The sequence below is a fragment of the Mastomys coucha genome, unplaced genomic scaffold (assembly GCF_008632895.1).
Source record: "Mastomys coucha isolate ucsf_1 unplaced genomic scaffold, UCSF_Mcou_1 pScaffold14, whole genome shotgun sequence".
NCBI lineage: Eukaryota > Metazoa > Chordata > Mammalia > Rodentia > Muridae > Mastomys > Mastomys coucha.
The window spans coordinates 7041124-7061203 of record NW_022196896.1 but is presented as its reverse complement, the minus strand read 5'-3'; the positions used below and the strand labels follow the sequence as shown (position 1 = coordinate 7061203).

At 36.9% G+C, this 20080-nt stretch overlaps 1 long non-coding RNA gene across 1 annotated transcript; it reads left to right on the top strand.

Annotated features, from left to right (window-relative positions):
* Nucleotides 1-6097: 6097 nt before the first annotated feature.
* LOC116088987 lies at nt 6098-18287 on the top strand. The gene is made up of 2 exons (XR_004118088.1): nt 6098-6191; nt 18036-18287. It is a non-coding gene; the product is annotated as an uncharacterized LOC116088987 (long non-coding RNA).
* The last annotated feature ends 1793 nt before the right edge of the window (nt 18288-20080 follow it).

Below are 20080 nucleotides of genomic sequence, written 5' to 3'. Positions count from 1 at the left end.
TTAGGTAAATCACTTCTGTATTTCAGTGAATGTTGCATCCCTGTTCAGCTGATAGCAAGTCATGAAGTAAATCTTTGTCTAAGTCAATCCTATTTGTTTATCTTTCTGGGAAAGAATGGGTCAAATTTCTACCTTGACAAAGAAACAGGTTGGTTTGTTATTTCCCTGAATGTTTTCTTTGTGAACATTCTTAGATTAAGCCTTGTGATAGCCTTTAGGAACTAAAACAATGTCTCCATGACATAAATCTATGCCTTCAAAAAATGCAAAAAATTGTCTGGCAGAGCCCTTGGAAACACTATTAACAATTACTCTCCATGATGTGAAATGGAAGCAATAGGAATGTTATGAAAACCCTTCACATAGACATGGAGTCAGGATATTAACAGAAGAAATGGTATGTAAGCCAAGGATGAAGTATTCAGTAGGAGAAGAGGGTCATGTGTTCGAAGACAATTTGGGTAGAGCAAATGGTGTGACTCATTATGGGTACAATAAATACTTCAGTAAAGTTAATATAGTTTCGGTCTGTGGAAATAATTAGTGATGCCAACCAGGAGGTAGAGCATGACTAGATGTTACAGAATCAATCTTGTCCTTTTTAACTTTTTATCGTGTGGTCCTAACCTTCAATTTGACTGTGTTTGGAGATAAGGCATTTAAAGAGTACATTTTGATAGTTGAGATTGTGAGGCTGTATTGCTAATCTAAATCGTAACTGTGATTATTATATTGGAGGTGTTTATATGTGAACATGGCAAGAAGATGGCCATCTGAATGTCTAAAAGAGATTGCTAAGGCAAAACAAGCACCTGTGTCTTGGGTTTCTGGTGAAAAAAGGTGTGAGAAAATAAAATTTTGTTATTGAAGACAAAAAAAAAAAAACCACAGAGCAGAATTAGCATAAATCATAAGTGTCTAAGGATTTTCAGAATGATAGCGGAGTACTAACTTCAGCTGAAAAGTTGTCTGTATTAACTGCTGATTGCAACTGGTCCCTTTTCCTGGTTCTCTTACAGTTTCTACTTCCTTGCTCCATAAGGTCTTGAACCATTCAAAGTTGAGAGCTGGAGTCACTGTCTTCCAAGCACCTCTTAGTATTGACATTTGACCTCCTCCCATAAATCAATAATGCTCTCAAAGGCATTTAGAAAGACAAATCCCTTTCAGAAGATTTTCAGTTTGCTTTGCCCAGGTCTTTCCACAGAATTCCTATGTAGGAAAACTAGTCCATAAAGTGTTTTTCTGAAACAAAACTTGAATATGAGAATTGTTCTTTGAGCCTAGGGCTTCATAGTGGGTCATGTTTGATAAAGAATAGAAGTAAGATGGTGTTAAATATTTCTACCATAGTTGTGGGTTATCAGGTACATAGTCACTGGGTAGAAATCTTTGGAAGGGCTTATTTTGCTCAGAAGTGGGTCTCAAGACCAGGCTTAAAATATTCAACATGCATTGTAAATAGAAATGCTATCACCCAAACTTTGTTGTTGTACTGAGAGCACAAACACAGAGCAGAATTAGCATAAATCATAAGGGCCTAAGGATTTTCAGAATTATAGCTGAAAACTGACTTCAACTGAAAAGTTGTCTGAATTAGCTGCTAGTAAATGAGCCAGATGGGTTGGTTAATGCATTGGCAATTGGATACAAGCCAGAGTCAACTGAGAAGAGGGAGACTCAAGTAAGAAAATACTCCCATCAGATTGCTTTATATGAAAGAACTTTTGGGATATTTTATTATTGATGATTATTGTGCAAAGGAAAGACACTTAGATCAACTTCAAAGTTTTTAATATCATAACATCTCTAATTTTATTTTTTTCATTCCATGCAATGTATTTTGATCATATTCACCTCTCAACTACTTCTAATAGTTCCAAGATCTACCCCCTCCCATCTTCATTCCTTTCTCTCTTGTTTTAACAGTCCACTGATTCTATTTTGAGGTGCTCATATACTCCCAGATGTATCAACCTTTTATGCTTCTGTTGATTTACCTTGTTTGCTCTTGTAGACTCAAAGAGAATTAAGACTTTGCTCCAGATCATCTGGGTAAATGAAATGCACTCACTGGCTACTTTGATCTTCCACTCTGCTCACCAAAACTCTGTTTTAGGAGAGAGGTTCTGTATTTTCCATAAGTATTTGTATTCACTGCAATAGCACACTTACCTTCCTCTAAGAACCTTTCCAATGAAATCATAGTTTGGCTATTTGGAATAAGAGGCCAAAGATTGGCCCAGGGTTGGATTCCTATGTATCTTCTCACAGCCTGACTTTTTCTTATAGTCAGAGATGTGAAGCTTCTTTCCACTCAATAGTTAGAAATCTTAGAGAACTAGTAATTTGCCAAAGTTACAAATTTGTTATTTAACAGGAAAGAGAGAGAGAAAGAGAGAGAGAGAGAGAGAGAGAGAGAGAGAGAGAGAGTGAGCGCCCAACACTGCCAACAGTAGAGCAGGTAGAACACATACAGCTGGTATTAGTTATTTTGCTGGCATGCTTGCTTACAGAGACACTTATAACATCAAAGATCACTGCTCAGAGATTACAATAATATATGATAATCATAAAAAGGGTTGAACTATTCCTTTAAATGATTACAATCTGACAGCATGACGAAATGAGCACTTGCTATGGGAGAAATGACACTGAGAGATTGCTGCAGGCAATTTCCCCAAACTCCAATTTGTAACAAAATTAAGTATCTAGGAATCACAATGAAATGAAGCCCAATAAGAAATACTTATACATATCAGCAAATGCTACCTGAAGTTGATTTCACGCAGAGTGAGGATTTTAGCAGTTCACTCATGATACAAAATATACGGATTATCTGGATATGGATAGCTTAAGAGGAATTGGGAAAGGGTGCATGCTCTGTTGTCTTCATTTGTGGAGGATTGGCAGGCAACTCCAGGGAGTTCCACATTACTCATCAGCAAATGGTTAAGGCTTATGTAATAACCAATTACTGAGTGAAATCCCAGGCCATTAATTACATGCTGGGAGGACATCCTCTTACTGATTGATTCTATTCTCAATTGGAAACTGTTCTCACTTCTTTTCCTTTTAGGATTCTGTCTTAAATTATTTTACTCCACCTGCAACTCCGTTGTCTCCTACACAGCTATTCCATGATACCATCATCATTTTTAATCATACTGTGATTATAGGAGCATGTGGGATCATTTCCCAGGCAAGACAATGATATGTTGTTTCCTTCTTGCATAGTGTTTAAGCATGACTGTTCTATAGGATACTTACTAAGCTCCACTCACAAGAATTTAGAAGTTCATTCATTATGCATAGAATAAACCATTAACTAACAATTGTTCAATATAGAATTACTGGGTGAGAAAATTAAAATTCATACAGTAATAAGTCAAGTTCCTTCTTAATTTATATTTACTGGCAGAATATGGGAGGTTGGAGAAGTAAAGCAGCCATAATAATGATTCCCCTTTGTAATAAACACTGCAGCTGACAGGTATGCAGAGATTGGTGGGGCAGCATTTTTCATTATGTGTCCATAGACTGCGAAGCTGTCAGATGTTAACGAGCTTACTTTCTGCTCTTTGCAAAAAGGTTAATGGATACAGCACATTTTCCAGTGCGACTCTGAAAACAAAGAATTACAAAAGGTGTGTGCTAGTATTTGCTTGAATTCTTTTCAGCAAATCCTATATAAAATCCAGAAGGTGGAAGCCACATCAAAGTTCTTATATATCAAAAAAGTGTTAGTGACTACGTGTATGTGCTGGTGCCAGGGCAGGGTCTGGGGAGAGGGGCTTGATCTGTTTTAGAAGTATTGAAGATAATTTGCTCATTATTAAAATGTGATATCGAGATGGAGCTTTATAAACTTAGGTATCAAATACTTAATTTTAACCCTTTGCAGGACACACTACATATACTATTTGTCTACATTATTCTCAAATATATCATACTTTTAAAAATGTATTAATTTACTTTTATTTATGTGTAAGAGTGTTTTGCCTGCATGTATGTATATGCACAAAGTACATGCCTCATACCTGTGGGAGCACTAGAGTGCATTGGATCCCCTGGAACTAGAGATTATATACAGACTCTTGTGAATTTCTATGTGGGTGCTAGGTAAAAAAATTTATCCATTACAGGAGCAGTAAGTGTTGAACTACTGATCTGCATTCTCTTTGGCCTCACACGACACTTTTTAAAAATTAAAAATGTATTCTTTTTGTCACATACTATAGCTAACATGCAAAGAGATTAAAATGCCATGTGTAATGAATATCAGTTAGCTTGTTATGAAATAGTTCTCAGTAATGTCCAATCTTCTGCCTGACAGTGCACATTGAACCACATGTAGTTTAACCATTTCCTGGATTTCTCTCCCAGTACCATGGACTGCATCAGAAAGCATAATTAAGCTTATCTTTGGATGTTTTGTGATATGAATAGAATCACAACATATGAATTCCTTTGTCCTTTACTTTTTATATTTTCTTTATTTCTTGAGAATTTCAGACATACATACAATGGAACATGATGTCACCCCTCAGTCATTTCTCTCCTTCAGTTCCATCCAACACATTGCACTCTTATCTTCACACTTCTTCCTCTCTCTCCCTCTCCTTCCCTCCTTGCTTTCCTCCTTCCCTCCCTTCCCTGCTCCTTCCTCCCTCCTCTCCTCTCTCTGTCTTTCTCCTTTAGGACTCTGTGACAAACACACCTAAGTGATAAAAAAACACTTCCTGCCTCTGTGACAAAATGCTGGGTGCCTTAATCGTGTGCATGTAAACACAGCTTCTGTAAATTGATTAATACTCTGCCTGTTATGTTCAGCAGACAGCATCTCCCACAGCATTCCTTTCCACCCATTCATTCTGTCCCCTCTTCCATGATGTTCTCTGAACACTGGGGGCATGAAGAGGTAGATCCTCTCTTCCATGATGTTCTCTGAACACTGGGGGCATGAGGAGGTAGATCCTCTCTTCCACGATGTTCTCTGAACACTGGGGGCATAAGGAGGTAGACAAAAACATTGGAATCAGAGGTGAGCACTCAGCTTCTTCCTCTCAGCAGCATGACTGGCTTTGTGTCTTGACACTAAGTGCTAAAAGAAGTTCCTATAACTGTTGTACGCCTTTCCGTCCAGCGGAAATAAGGAGGCAAACACAAGCTCTTTCCCATGCAGTTTAATTATGAATCTTGTAATCTTGCTTACTTATTTCTATCTTACTTCTTACATCTTACTACTTCTATTTTACTACTTACATCTTTACATCTTACTACTTACATCTTTCTACTTTCTTCTTACTTACTCTTATTTCCTACTTACTTACTCCTATTCTTACATACATCTTACTTCTATTCCTACATCTTACTTCTATTCCCTACATACTTACTCCTAATTATCATATCTTACTTACTATTATTATTCTTACATCTATCCTTACATCTTACTTCTATCCTTACATACTTACTACTAATTCTTACATCTTACTTACTATTATTACATACTTACTCCTATCTATCACATCTTACTTACTATTACACCAGCCCCCAGCCCTTGCAGGTTAAATACTTTCCCTGGTCCCAGTCAGCATCAGCTACATGGCAAAGCATAATAGGCTGCGGGAAAATCATGCCAGCTTGCATCATAATCTGGAGGCACGCAGCTTTTCCAACTAAGGGCTTGTTTATCAATGCTCTCTACTCTGGCCAGAGACCAGGTGTTCAATATATATAGGGTGGCAGCTGCGGCTCCCCACATATAACCAAGACAGAGCATAGCCCAAGTCTTTAGACAAGTAGAAATATTTAAAGAGTGATATGAAAACATGAACATTTAAAAATCAGCAACAACAGATACTACCCTAGTGCCTAGGACATCCCCAGCCAAAGGCTATCAGCAATGATTTCAGTGTCAGGGGTGGAATTTCCTTCCGTAGAGCAAGTCTAAAGTTCAACCAGAAAGCAGTGAGTTACACTTTATGAGTCATGCCACTATTACATCAATGGGCACATCTTGTCTGACATGTCACTGCTGTAGCATATAGCTTCCAGACCTGGGCAAGATTACACCTGACTTTTCTCACTCCAGGCACCTGAGTATCTTCATCTGGCACCAGAAAAGTTTGCCATCAGGAAAGAAGCATCCAAGTTGACTTGATGACTTGAGAAAGAGTTTTCTATCTCTGGTATCAAAACTATCAGCAGCAATAAGGTCTTGCAAGGAAATTATGGAAGGTCTTAAAAGGATAATGGTCATAGAGTACCTTATTTTAAAACCTTTTGGTCATTTTTTAACCAAAACACCATAAGGAAGGCCTGATACCTTGGACTGAAATTTTTTATTTAAAATTCCATGTTTTCTGACATCAAAACTGGACACCCATGCTAGGTTACTCTATTCAAACTCTTAAGTTATATTTTGAAGTTATCTTTCTAACTAATTGATTTATACAATCCTTAGTTTTGGTTAACCTATCCATTACTTCCTGATCTGCCTCATACTTGCCTTCCCATTCCTGCTGAATCCTTTAGCCCCCAGTATCCTCCTATTGCATGTCACATGAATTTGAACATCTTTGCAGTCGAATTTTTAACTGGTTTGTAAGGAAGTAATCTTCCACATGTTTTCATAACCCTTCCTTTGGGTTAGCCCGCCCCTCCCCTCTGGTATCTTGAATACTCTATCACCTCTCCATGCTTAAGCTTTTTCACATCTTTTGCTAAGCTACAATCCACTATTCCACCTTCTTAATGTTTTACCCCCATCCAGCTGTCACTCTTCTAGTTTCTTGCCATCTATTTGTCTCTAAACTAAACATACACAAGAATATATTTGAAGCTAGGATCCACATATGAGAAAGACATGTTAAGTTGGCCTAAGGTTTTTTTTACCCAGTATAGTCTTCAGCAGCTCCTTCCATTTTTTACAAATTTTATTATTACACTTTCCTTTAGAGCTGAATATTGTTCCATTGTATATATGTATAGTTACAATATTTTTTTTATTCATTGCTTCATTGATGGGCATTTAGATCAATTCCACTGTCTAAGCTATTGTGAGAAGTGTGAGAAGTTTCAATTGAGTTGTTTCCTTGTTGCTTAGATATTTCAGTCTTTTGCAGGTTTCTGACAATAATTTTACAATGCAGGAATAGCTGGCAACCTTTTTCTCCCATACTGTGGGCTACTTATTCATTCACTCACCTCCTTGTACAAATGTCTTTTAATTTTGTGAGATGCCATTTGCCTATTATCAGTCTACAGGAGTCCTATTTAGAAAGTACTTACCTGTGCATATGAGTTGGAAGATACCTCTGAGGCTCTCCTCTCTCTTTTTCAGAGCATCAATAACATATTGAGGTCCTTAGCTGATTTAAAGTTGAATTCTGTAAGAGGTGAAGGGAAGAATCTAGTTTTATTTTTCTGTGCATTGAAATCTAGGACCATTTGTGGTCTTTTCTCCTGTCTCCAGGGGATTTTGTTTTGGTTTGTTTATTGTTTTGTTTTGAGTGATAAAAATCAGGTAACTCTTGTTGGGTGCACATATTTGGATTCTCACTTAACTCTTATTGATCTGTGTGGCTGGTTTTGTGCTAAAGCTATACTGTTGTATCACTGTGGCTTGGTAGGATAACTTAAAATCACATATGTTAATATTTGTTGCAGTATTCTTCTCAAGATTGCTTTTGTTATTTAACCATTGTCTTTTGTACCTTCATATATTTTTTTTTGATTATTTTTCTCTCAGTGAGTAATGGCATTGGAATTTTCATTGTGTTACATTAATCCTATAGACTTTGTAGAATAGTCATTTTCACAAGTTTAATTCTTGTAATACAAGAGAAAAGGATATGTTTCCATCTTCCATGCTAATCCTCAGTTAATTAAATATCTTAATATTTTCAAGTGTTTTTTTCTTGATTAGATTTAATACCAAGTAATTATTTTATTTTACTTTATGCTATCTATTGATTTATTGTGAATAATTATTTACTGATTTCATTTTCATTGTCCATTTGTACAGAAAAGGCTATTATTTTTGTGTATTAATTTTTAGTCTGCTATTTTGTAATTTAGTATTTTGTATTTTGTAATTATTTTTTAATTTGATAATGTATTTGTCAGTTTTACAACTTATGGGTAGATACTTTAGTGTCTTTTATGTATAGAGTCATTTCATCTGTGAATGGGACATTTTACTTCTTTTCTCCTCTGTATCTCTTTTCTTCTCATGTCTATTGCTCTAGAGAAGATTTCAAGGACTATAATAAATAGAAGTTTAGAGATTGTCCCTTGTCTTAGACCTGATCTATTGTGTGTTTGTTTAGTTTTACATTCCAGTCATTGCCTCCCCCTTTTGGTCTTCCCTTACACAGTTCCTCATCCCATTCCTCCTTCTCCTTGCCTCCAAGAGCATTCTCCCCATCTCTAGGCCTATTGCTTTCCTTTGGCACCAAATTTCTCCACGATTGAGCACATCTTCTCCCACTGAGGCATGACCAGGCAGACCTCTGCTCTATTTGTGCCAGGGGCCTCTGGCCAGCCAGTGTAGGCTCCTGGGTGGTGGCTCAGTCTCCTGGAACTCCCTGGAGTCTGGGTAAGTTGAGACTGCTGGTCTTCCTATGGGGTCATGCTCCCCTTCAGCTTCCTCAATCTTTCCCATAATTCAACTATAAGTGTCCCTGAATTCAATTCAATTGTTGGGTATTATACATAATCTTAATGGAAGTGCTATGAGTTTTTTTTTTCCTTTTAGTATGCCATTGGCTATAGGTTTATCATACACAGCCTCTGTTGTATTAAATCACATTCTCCATCTGTAACCTCCCCTGACTTTCATCATGAATGAATGCTGGATTATGTCAAAGAATTTTACTTTTTCCTGCATCTACTTAGATTTTAAAATTCATCTGTAGTTTTTCTTTTTCTTTGCTTTTTAAGGATGGAGGTATCCTTATTTTATTTTGGTATCAGGGTAATTATGATGTCATAAAGAGAGTTTGGAAGCTATCTTTCCTTTATTACTTTATGAAATAGTTTGATAAATACTGGTATTAGTTGTCCCTGATTAAATTCTGAAATGTCTTCTTGGTCCTGAAATCTTTCAAAGACAGGAGACTATTCTTACTGGTTTAATCTCGTTGTTGTTTATAAACCAGTTAAAATGATTTTGTTTCTCTTGGTTAATTTTGCTATGTCATATACATCTAGAAATACTCCCATTTCTTTTAAATGTTTCAGCTTAATCAAGATTTTTTAGTTATATATTCACAATTTTCTGAAGTTAATTGGTATCTAAAGCAATGTCTATAACTTTATTTATTAGACTATCATCTAATATTCCTCCTAAGAGTGAATATGGTGAAGAGTCGGTCAATTTTGTTTATATTTTCAAAGAACCAACTTCATGTTTTTGTTTTTATCTCATTAATTTCTTTCTTAACTTTAATTATTTCTCCTAATATGCTGTTTGCGAGTTTTGTTTGTTCTGTGTTCCTAGAAATTTAAGGTTACATTGTTAGTTATTTGAGTTTGTATTGACTCTTTTATGTAGGCACTTAGCATATTCCCCTTTTTTTATTTTATATCTTAGTTTATTGTGTTTCAGAGATTGATATACTAAGTCTTCATTTTCATTCTAGTCTAAATCTTGCTAATTTCCTTGTTGCCTTCTTCACCTACCCACATAACGCTTGATCTCTATGAGTTTGTGAATTTTTTTAGCTTTTGTATCTGTTGTTCCCCAGCTTTATTTCAGTGTGGGCAACTAGAAGATAGGATGCACAATTTCAATTTTCCTACATTTGTTAGGTATAGCTTTGGTTCCTAATGTGTGACCTATTTTGGAGGAACTTTCATGGCTACTGAGAAGAATGTGTATTATTTAATGTTCTAAAGAAGGATCAATAGACAATGGAGAAACATCATGATCAGGAACAGGCCAGATGCACTAGGATCATTTTCCTCTGAGCATCTACTCACAGTAAGAACTGCTGAAGATACTAAACAAACTTAACTTCCTAAAAGAGGCAGAGACAAGTAGAGCTGCCTTGAATTGACAGAAAAGATGAGAGGCCTAGAAGAGATACCCTCAGCCCTGTCCAGCTACTTGAAAGTTATGGGGCATTTTTCAGGGGTCAAGCACTTCTGAGTGGTCATCACTCATGCTGGGATTGGCACTGAATGATGCTGCTACCTGTGGGCCATTTCTGCTTCTGTAAAATGACTCTAATAATAAATTCATTAGTTCTCCAATTTGGATTTTGTTGGATCTGTCACTGGTTCTTAATCTGAAATGAAGAAGAGCTTCTGCGTAGCTCTCCAGGAAATGTGTCACACAACATATTCTTTCAAATCTTAAGATGTTTATCATTCTTGAACCCTCTTGTTTAAAATGTTTCTGTTGAATAATCAGGTGTTGTTCTGATGGGCCTGCTTTTGAAATGACTTAGCCCTTATCTCTTACAGCGCTCACAGCCTTCTGCTTTTGTCCCTACTTTAGGTGTAATATGCCCTAGGAAGTTTCATTCCTGATAATGTCTTTTTGATGTTCTGTAGGTTTCTTTTACCTGGGTGACTGTCTTTCAAGAGATTTTCTTATACGATTTTTATTGAAAAGAATGTATATGATGTTACTGTGATATTCATCTCCTTCTCTGATGCCCATAATTCAGAGTTAAGGTATTTCCCAGTGTCTCTAAGCACTTCAATGTTCTGTATTTTCAAAAATTTGTCATTGACCTTTATTGAATGATTCAATTCCTCTACTTTGTCTTCCAGCCCCAATACTCCATTTTCAAATGTTCCCTTTTATTGGTAAGACTTTTCAGTGAGCAGTTAATTAGGCTGAGTTTTCATTTGCAGGACCATTTCACTTGGTTTGTCCTTCAACAACTCTCTTTATTCACGTCTTGCATGGTCTTCTTTACTACATTCAGCTCATTACTATAGTTCTGTTGGCATGCTTTTTGATCCTCCCCTTCTAACTGATTGAACTGATTGATTATAGTTACAGTAATTGTTTTGGAATTATTTAGTCATCCTGCCATGTACCATGGATTAGTAACCTTTTGAGAAGATATGTTGTCTTTCTATCTCATATTATAATTGTTTATGCCCAGGGATGTGTATGTCTGCAATTGTTTTTTTTTCATTGAATTTTATTTATTTATTTATTTATTTATTTATTTATTTTTGGTCTATTCCATATGCCTTTTTTTCTCTCAGTGGAGTACAATGTGTTCATGAGAGGACCAAATTGTAAGAAGATTGGTGTGTAATTTTCATCAGTAGGTTTAGTATTCAAGGCCACAGGCTTTATTCATGCTCATCCTCAGTGAGTTCGCCACTATCCTCAGTAATATTCACTATCCGAAGGTCCACGTCCCCCTGGATGGTCCCACTTTGGTTGCCATCTGGTGTGGCTCTCTACATCTGTATACATTGCCCTAGTTCAGTTGTGATCTTATCTCTCTTCCTGCAACCTTTTATGCCCATTGTGGGACTCCATGGGTGTGTTAATTAGATTTTTACTGCTGGGAAGAGACACCATGACCAAGGCAAGTGTCTTATAAAGGACAACATTTAATTGTGGCTGGCTTACAAGTTCATAGTTTCAGTCAAGTATCATCAAGGCAGAAACACGGCAACATCCAGGCAGGCATGGTACAGGAAGAACTGATAGCTTTACATCTTCATCTGAAGGCTGCTAGCAGAAAACTGACTTCCAGGCAGCTGGGATGAGGGTCTTAAAGCCCAAACCCACAGTGACACACCTACTCCAACAAAGCCACACCTACTCAGACAGGGCCACACTTTCTAATAGTGCCACTTCCTGGGCCCAATACATACAAACCATCATAATGGGCCTGGACATATTACCCTGGACTAGTCTTTGGCTTCCTTCCTGGCCAAACGGGTTTTTTTTTCCATTGTGAGACTCTCTGTTCCTGGGAACTTTACCCTGGCTGCAGCATAGTATGGAATACCTGCCTAAACCTGGGATATTTGGGCAGCTTCACAGTGTACTGGATAACATCTCTGGGGTATGAAATATAGGTGTAAAACTACTAAATTACAATAGTTGTCAGAAGACACTTGCATCAAGAAATAAAAGCTTCTGAGTTATTTTAAATTCCTAAAAATTTTGCCAATTCCCCAGACCAGTCTGATAGAAGAGTATGTGGTACCACACAGTCTCTCATTATTTAGGAAAGGGAAACTTAACAGAAATATCTTGTAACTATGTTTATATCCCTCATTAGGTTTGTTGGGGTATAAGATGCTCTTAGTCCAAAATGAATTATTTACTTATTATTCTTATTTTGATTCTTATTCTTATTATCATTATTGTGTGCAAGTCTGTGTACATGTATGCTTGTGTATGTCTGTATATGCATATGCATGGATGTGCACATTCATATGTGTGTGCCCCTATGTTTGCATGCCTATGCAGGCATATTTGGAGGCATCAGGACATATTTCTCTTCTTCTCTTGTCCTTAATTATTTTATTTTTAATTTTTTATTTTATTTTTTATGTATGTGTATGATTTCCTGTCTTTGTGAGTGTATGGCATTTTCCTGCCAAGGTTAAAGAAGGCTTCATATCTACTATAGCTGGAGTTTGTGAGGTACCCAGTGTACGAGCTGACCACTAAACTGCAGTCTGCTGGAAAAGGGTTAAGGACTCTTACCTCCAGCTCTCTGTCCTCCCTCTCTAAATCTGAATGAGGATTTCCCACTACCTGGCCTTGTATGTAGCACCTCATTGTACATGACATGTACCACCAGGTGTCCAGTTCTATTGGAAGATAATATCTGGACTTCAAAGTTCTCTATTAGGCCTGAGAATGCTCCGACCCTGAGAATTCAGGGCTCTCATTCAATGATGTTGTTGAATGTGTGTGACTCCACAGAAACTTCAATGACATGACTACCACAGCCTCCCCCCAACCCCAAACTGAACCTTATTCTGTATGGAATGAGAAGATGAGAGAATTCCAAACTTTGTATTATATTCAATTTTACAAGATACTTAAAAGTTCAATGTGGAAGCATATTTAAAACCCTGCCCTGATCTTTTTCAGTAAAAATGCATTTGTATGCAAATTACACTCTACAGTGCACACCTGAAAGTGTATTGCTCTGCACTTTTCCTAAGCTCCAGAAAATAGTTAAAGGACGTCTGAAGGGTGTTTGATTTGAAAACACTTTTGCATAAGAATGTAAAATAAATTTAAAAACAGTTTCTCTACACTTGCCATGAGATCGCTGCTTGGTAGAAAACTGGTTCAACATTGACACTGTTCTCACTGACCTCATTAGCTCAGACATGTTCTGTGGCATTATTTAATCCACATACACATGGTAGCATGAGGCACATATGTGACAACCAGTGTTTTACATGAAGCAGGAGATTCTCAGCAGGTCAGTCATGGGAAGACCTGAGGTGAAGGTAAGGGAGGAGACCTGGAGAACTCAATCCTCTGAGAAAACCAATTGCACTTTCAGTGTCTCCCCTGATGTTCAAATGGATCCAGTTTAATAAGCTCCTTCTTGCAGTCAGAACCTCATTTCCTTCTGCATAGACATACAAAATGTATTTAAAATGAGTAAGAAGTATTTAAATAGTATAATATAACTTTTAAGTCTATCTTTCAAATCAAATATTTATCTAAATTACATTCAGAGGCAAGTCTGAATAAATCTGATAGAAATGTGTCGGAACTAGTGGGCATTTCATTTTAATCTCTGGGGGGTTAGAGGAAGCAAGAATTGCTGAAATAATTCAAGTTCTCCTAGCTTCTTAAATGTAAGGTTGCCCACCCCTAAGATGTTCAAGCCAAATCACACATGAAATGATGTGATCAAATCCAGGCTATAAATCATATAACTTATTTTTAAAAACATATTTAACAATAATTCATACATTAAAATGTCTGTGGTCTTTTAATGATTCTTACATAGGTAAAGAAACCTTAGTTATATCTAGGAATAAAAACAAATCTACAAAACTCCACAGAATCTATGAGAGTAACTCTAATAAAGAAAGATTCCTAGAAATAAGGGACACAGGTCCTTAACAGGCCATCTTCATTAACCAGGCAAGGCCTCAAGCAGAGAGATTTGGATACCAACCCAACCACAAAACCTTTGACATACAGATTGTCCAGCCTGCAGAGTGTACTGGGGCCAGAGCCTAGCAGAATCATCATCAAAGAGATCAGAGTGACTTTATTCAGCAACTGAGGGGAACAGATGAAGAGCACAATGGTCACATTAGGTGGAACTTGGGGAGTTCTAAGGAAGAAAGGAAGGAAGGAAGGACTGGAGGAACTAGAGGGTTCAGAGACACACCAGGAGAATGTGCCTCACAGAATAACTGACTGGGAAATTATAGGAACTTAAGAGAGCAGGGAATCTATATAGGTCTCGCCTAGGTCCTCTAGCAATGTTATGACTGTGTAGCTTGGTGTTCTTGTGGAAATTCCAACAGTGATAGCGAAGATTGTTCCTTACTCTTTTGCCCACTTATGGGAACTTTTTTCCCATCCTTGATGTGATGGTATGTGCTTGGTCTTATTGTAGCCTGTTATACCATGTTTGGTTGATGTCACTGGGAGGTCTGCTCTCTTTTGAGAGGAATGGAGGGATGAGTCTGGTGGAGAGGAGAAGCAAGGTACTTGAGAGGCCAGAGGGGAGGGCAGGGAGGGGGAACTTCAATCCAATATAATATTCAAGAGGAAGAATTAAAAAAATAATAATTTAATTTCTACTGTCAAATCATATTTGAACTAAAAGTAAATGAGTAAAATTTAAAAGAAAATGATAGTTCTATTAATATATTACTATTCTATTGTGATCAGTGTTTTAAATGAATCTGCATATTCTCACTAGGTCAGTCATGGGAAGAGCAGAGGTGAAGAGAAGTGCTGAGGACTGGAGAATTCACTCCTTTGAGAAGTCAAGTGCTCTCGAACTCTAAACTAGCAGAAACAAGTCATCATTTTAAATCCCTTACTTTATTGGTGATACTCACTGAAAATTTGTTATCATTTTAATAGCCATAAAATATATTTTAATTACTGTTATATTTATAAAGTTTATGCTGACTTTCACATGCTTCAAAAACGTGCTTCAAGAAAAATATTAAAATTCTCTTAATAGGGAGAAAAACATTTTGATAGATTGACCACACATTTTATTCACTGGTTCATGAATTCATGTACATTCATTATGAAACCATTCACAGTGTATTGTGATGCATGAGCCAGAAGACAGGTACAAATGATGGATCTGTCTGTCTCTTCCTGTCTATTTCTTTCTTTCTAATTCTGTCTGTCTCTCTGTCTGTCTGTTAATGGCTATATATTTTATTTGATCTTCAATCATGTCCTAACTTATTGGGCAATATTCCAAAGCAATGGTTCTTAACCTGTGGACTGAACCTTTGGTAGTGGAATGACCCTTTCATAGGGGTCAGTTTTCAGATATCATATATATCAAAAATTTACATTATGATTCATAACAGTAGCAAATTTATACTTATAAAGTAACAACAAAATATTTGGTGATTGGAAGTCACCACAACATAAGGAACTGTATTCAAGGGTTACAGCATTAGGATGGTTGAGGGCCTTCCAGAATTATGAGTCAAAGTAAAACCATAAGCTAAATATTTGTACTTGTTACATATCACATCACATTCACTGTACAGATGAATAGCCTCATCATAGTTAGGATGTAAATCAATTTAAGGTATTCCAGTAAATAACATAGTTTCCATTCCCTAAGCACTCAAAATTTTTGAAATGAATATGGATGTGATTCCAAAAATGATAGTTTTGGCTATTAGTCTGATGGCAAGTACAAGAAAAAGTATTCATTTTTTAAACCTTAATTTAAGTGAAAAGAAAAGCTAGGTGAAGAGAAATGCCCATCCAATATGAATATTATGATTTAATCTCTTCCCAGGAATCTACTATTGCTGTGATGTAAAATGTATGAGATACAATGAGATAATGTTCTGTCACTAGATGTGATTCATCCAAAAGCCACTGATAACATACATTTAGGAAATCCATAACAGCCCCCATAGCAGCCACACAGCTACTATACAGTTTCTCTCAGCAGCCCTTCAGTTCATATTCAACTGCAACATTCCTATCTCTGTGGCAAAATTAGTGTCTATCTGCCTAAAAATGTGTATTTTAAAATTTTTATTGCATACAGGGTGTTTTTGTATACACAGGTAATTTTTTGTGTTTGAAAAAAATCTATTACTAGTATATAAACATTAGCTTAAAAGTATATTTTCTGCACATGTGAACAACATTTTATATTTTGTATTTTTTTAATTGTAGTCAATTTTTGTTTCATTGTGATATCAAAAGTACTTCCTTGTTCATTTTGGACATTTATATATCAGATTTTTTCATTTTTTATTGAATATTTTCCTTATTTCCATTTCAAATGTTATCTCCTTTCCTGATCTCCCCCACAGACACCCCTTATCCCATCCCACCTAACCTTGCTTCTATAAGGGTGCTCCTACACACACCCTGCCTCCCCACCCTCGCATTCCCCTACACTAGACTATGGAGCCTTCACAGGACCAAGGCCCTCTCCTCCCATTGATGCTTGGGAAGGCCATCATCTGCTGCATATGCAGCTGGAGCCATGGGTCCCTTCATGTGTACTCTTTGGTTGGTGGTTTAATCCGTGGGAACTCTGGGGTTTCTGGTTGGTTGATATTGTTGTTCTTCCTATGGGATTGATAACCCTGTCAGCTCCTTCAGTCCTTTCTCTAACTCCTCCATTTGGGACCCTTAGCTCAGTCCAATGGTTGGCTATGAGCATCTGCCTATGTATATGTCAGGCTCTGGCACAGCCTCTCAGGAGACAGCTATATCAGGCTCCTATCAGCATGCATATCTTGGCATCCACAATAGTGTCTGGGTTTAGTGACTGTATACAGGTTAGAACCCCAGGTGGAGCAGTCTCTTGATGACCTTTCCTTCAGTCTCTACTCCACACTTTGTCACCATACTTCCTCCTGTGAGTATTTTGTTACCCTCTAAAAAGAACCTAAGCATCCACACTATGGTCTGCCTTCTTGTTGAGCTTCATGTGGTCTATGAATTGTATTTTGGGTTTTCTGAGCTTTGGAGCTAATATCCACTTATTAGTGAATGCATACCATATGTGTTCTTTTGTAATCAGGTTATCTCACTCAGTATGATATTTTCTTGTTCCATCCATTTGCCTGTAAATTTCATGAAATTATTGTTTTTAATAGCTGAGTAGTACTCCATTGTGTAAATGTATCACATTTTCTGTATCCATTCCTCTGTTGAGGGACATCTGGGGTGTTTCCAGTTTCTGACTATTATAAGTAAGGCTGCTGTGAACATAGGGAGCATGTGTCCTTATTACATCCTGAAGCATCTTCTGGGTATATGCCTAGGAGTAATATAGCTGGGTCCTCAGGTAGTACTATGTCCAATTGTCTGAGCAACCATCAGATTGATTTCCAGAGGGGTTGTACCAGCTTGCAATCCCACCAGCAACTGATGAGTGTTCCTCTTTCTCCACAACCATGCCACCATTTGCTGTCACCTGAGTTTTTGATCCTAGCCATTCTGACTTGCTTGAGGTGGAATCTCAGGGTTGTTTTGATTTGCATTTCCCTGATGACAAAGGATGTTGAACATTTTTTTTAGGTGCTTCTCAGCTCTTTGGTATTCCTCAGTTGAGAATTCTTTGTTTAGCTCTTGTACCCCATCTTTAATAGTGGTATTTGGTTCTCTGAGTCTAACTTCTTGAGTTCTTTGTATATATTGGATATTAGCCCTCTATCATATTTAGGATTAGTAAAGATCTTTTCCCAGTTTTACAGAAGCTTTGCAAATTTATGAGGGTCCCATTTTTCGATTGTTGATCTTAGAGCATAAGTCTTTGGTGTCCTGTTCAGGAAAATTTCCCCCGTGCCCATGTGTTCAAGGCTCTTCCCTACTTTCTTTTTATTAGTTTCAGTGTATCTGGTGATAACGACTAAATGGAAGGGCAACAAAGACAAAGAAGTGGAGACAGTCTCTCTGGACAGAAAGAACAGAGTCCAGCTGAAGAACCTTTCTTCAACCATCAGTGCAAATGAGTTCACATTTACTAAAGAAGTTTAACTATGGATGGAACTTACCATCATCAAAGGAAATTCTGTCTGTCACACATGAACATCATTATAGAGAGATACAACTGGTCAAAATAAAAAGAACAAATGACTATGTGGTACCAACCTCAATTTATACAACTACAACCCAACTCCTAGATGTAGGTTTAGGAAACATTACAGGAGAATGTGCAGAAACATTGTAAAAACCTGAGAATCATGGCATCTCTGTAAGCTATGTTATATATATATATATATATATATATATATATATATATATGAATATATATATTCATAGCTAGAATATATATACATATATATAAATGAATATATATATTCATAGATAGAATATATATACATATATATATAAATGAATATATATATTCATAGCTAGAATATATATATATATGTATATATATATATATATATATACATATATATATGAATGCTGGACCTAATAACTCAAACAAATGTGGCTACATAAATAAGACCCGAAAAATGGTGTTACCTATTGTGTGATGATGTGGAGGGAGGGATTCTCGAAAGAACCCACCCCTAGGTGAAGAACTAAGGGAATTAAAATTGGTAAGAGAAGAATAATTCTGCTCCAAGCACAAGTACTCTGACAGGATACTCAGTTCCAAAGGGTCAGCCCAAAGCATATAATGAACAACTTGAGAAGTTTTGTGTGTGTGTGTCTGTGTGTGTCTGTGTGTGTCTGTGTGTGTGTGTGTGTGTGTGTCTGTGTGTGTGTGTGTGTCTGTGTGTGTGTGTGTGTCTGTGTGTGTCTGTGTGTGTGTGTCTGTGTGTGTGTGTCTGTGTGTGTGTGTCTGTGTGTGTGTGTGTGTGTGTGTGTAAACAATATCAATTAAAGAATAAAAGGCAATGAGTTTAAGGAGTGAAAGGCACATGGGAAGGATTGGAGGGAGGATAGAAAGGAGAGAAATAGTAGAAAAACTGAATGAATATTTGAAATTCTCAAAGAATAAATAATTTTTAAAGTAAGAATGAAATCAATAAAAAAATAAGTGACACACATTTTCTCTAGAGAAGTCAGAGTTGTAGAATTTTAGGGACACAGGTACTCCCTTGTCATTGAATTTCCTTTTTTCTAGTTCCCTGTACTTTGCAGCTGCAGACCACAACAACATAAGCTCTCTGACTGAGAGTACAATAGGGTGACATGAATACAACAACTTCCCTTATTGTATGAATCCATGAAACTTAAATAGATTAAAGTGAAATGAAGCAATGGTTATATGCTGTTAAAGCTCATGCCATATGTGGACCAGCTAAATGACTCACTAGGTAAATATGATTGCCACCAAGGCTGAAAATCTGAGTAAAGGAATACAACACTGTGATGGATTGTATATGCTGGGCCCAAGAAGTGGTACTATTAGAAAATGTGGTCCTACTGGAGTAGGTGAGGCCTTGTTGGAGTAGGTGTGTCACTGTGGGTGTTGGCTTTAATACCCTAGTCATAGCTCCCTGGAGGTCAACATTCTGCTAGCAGCCTACAAATTAAGATGTAGAACTCTCAGCTCCTCCTGTACCATGCCTGCCTGGAGGCTGCCTAGTTCCTACCTTAATGACAATGCACTGAACCTCTGAACCTTAAAGCCAGCCCCAACTAAATATTGTTTTTATAAGAATTGGATTGTCATGATATCTGTTTACAACAGTAAAACCCTAAATAAGACAGACCCAATACTGAATATTGTCCTTTGTCTTCCATATGCCCTTTATTACATGCATTAATATAGCTACATACATACACATAATTGATTAGTATAAAAATGATCTTATTGTTTAGTCAATTGACAATTTATATGCTTATAATTTTATTCATAAATTACCTAGATTCATAAAGAGATTTCAGAAGACAATATGAGATGAGAATGCA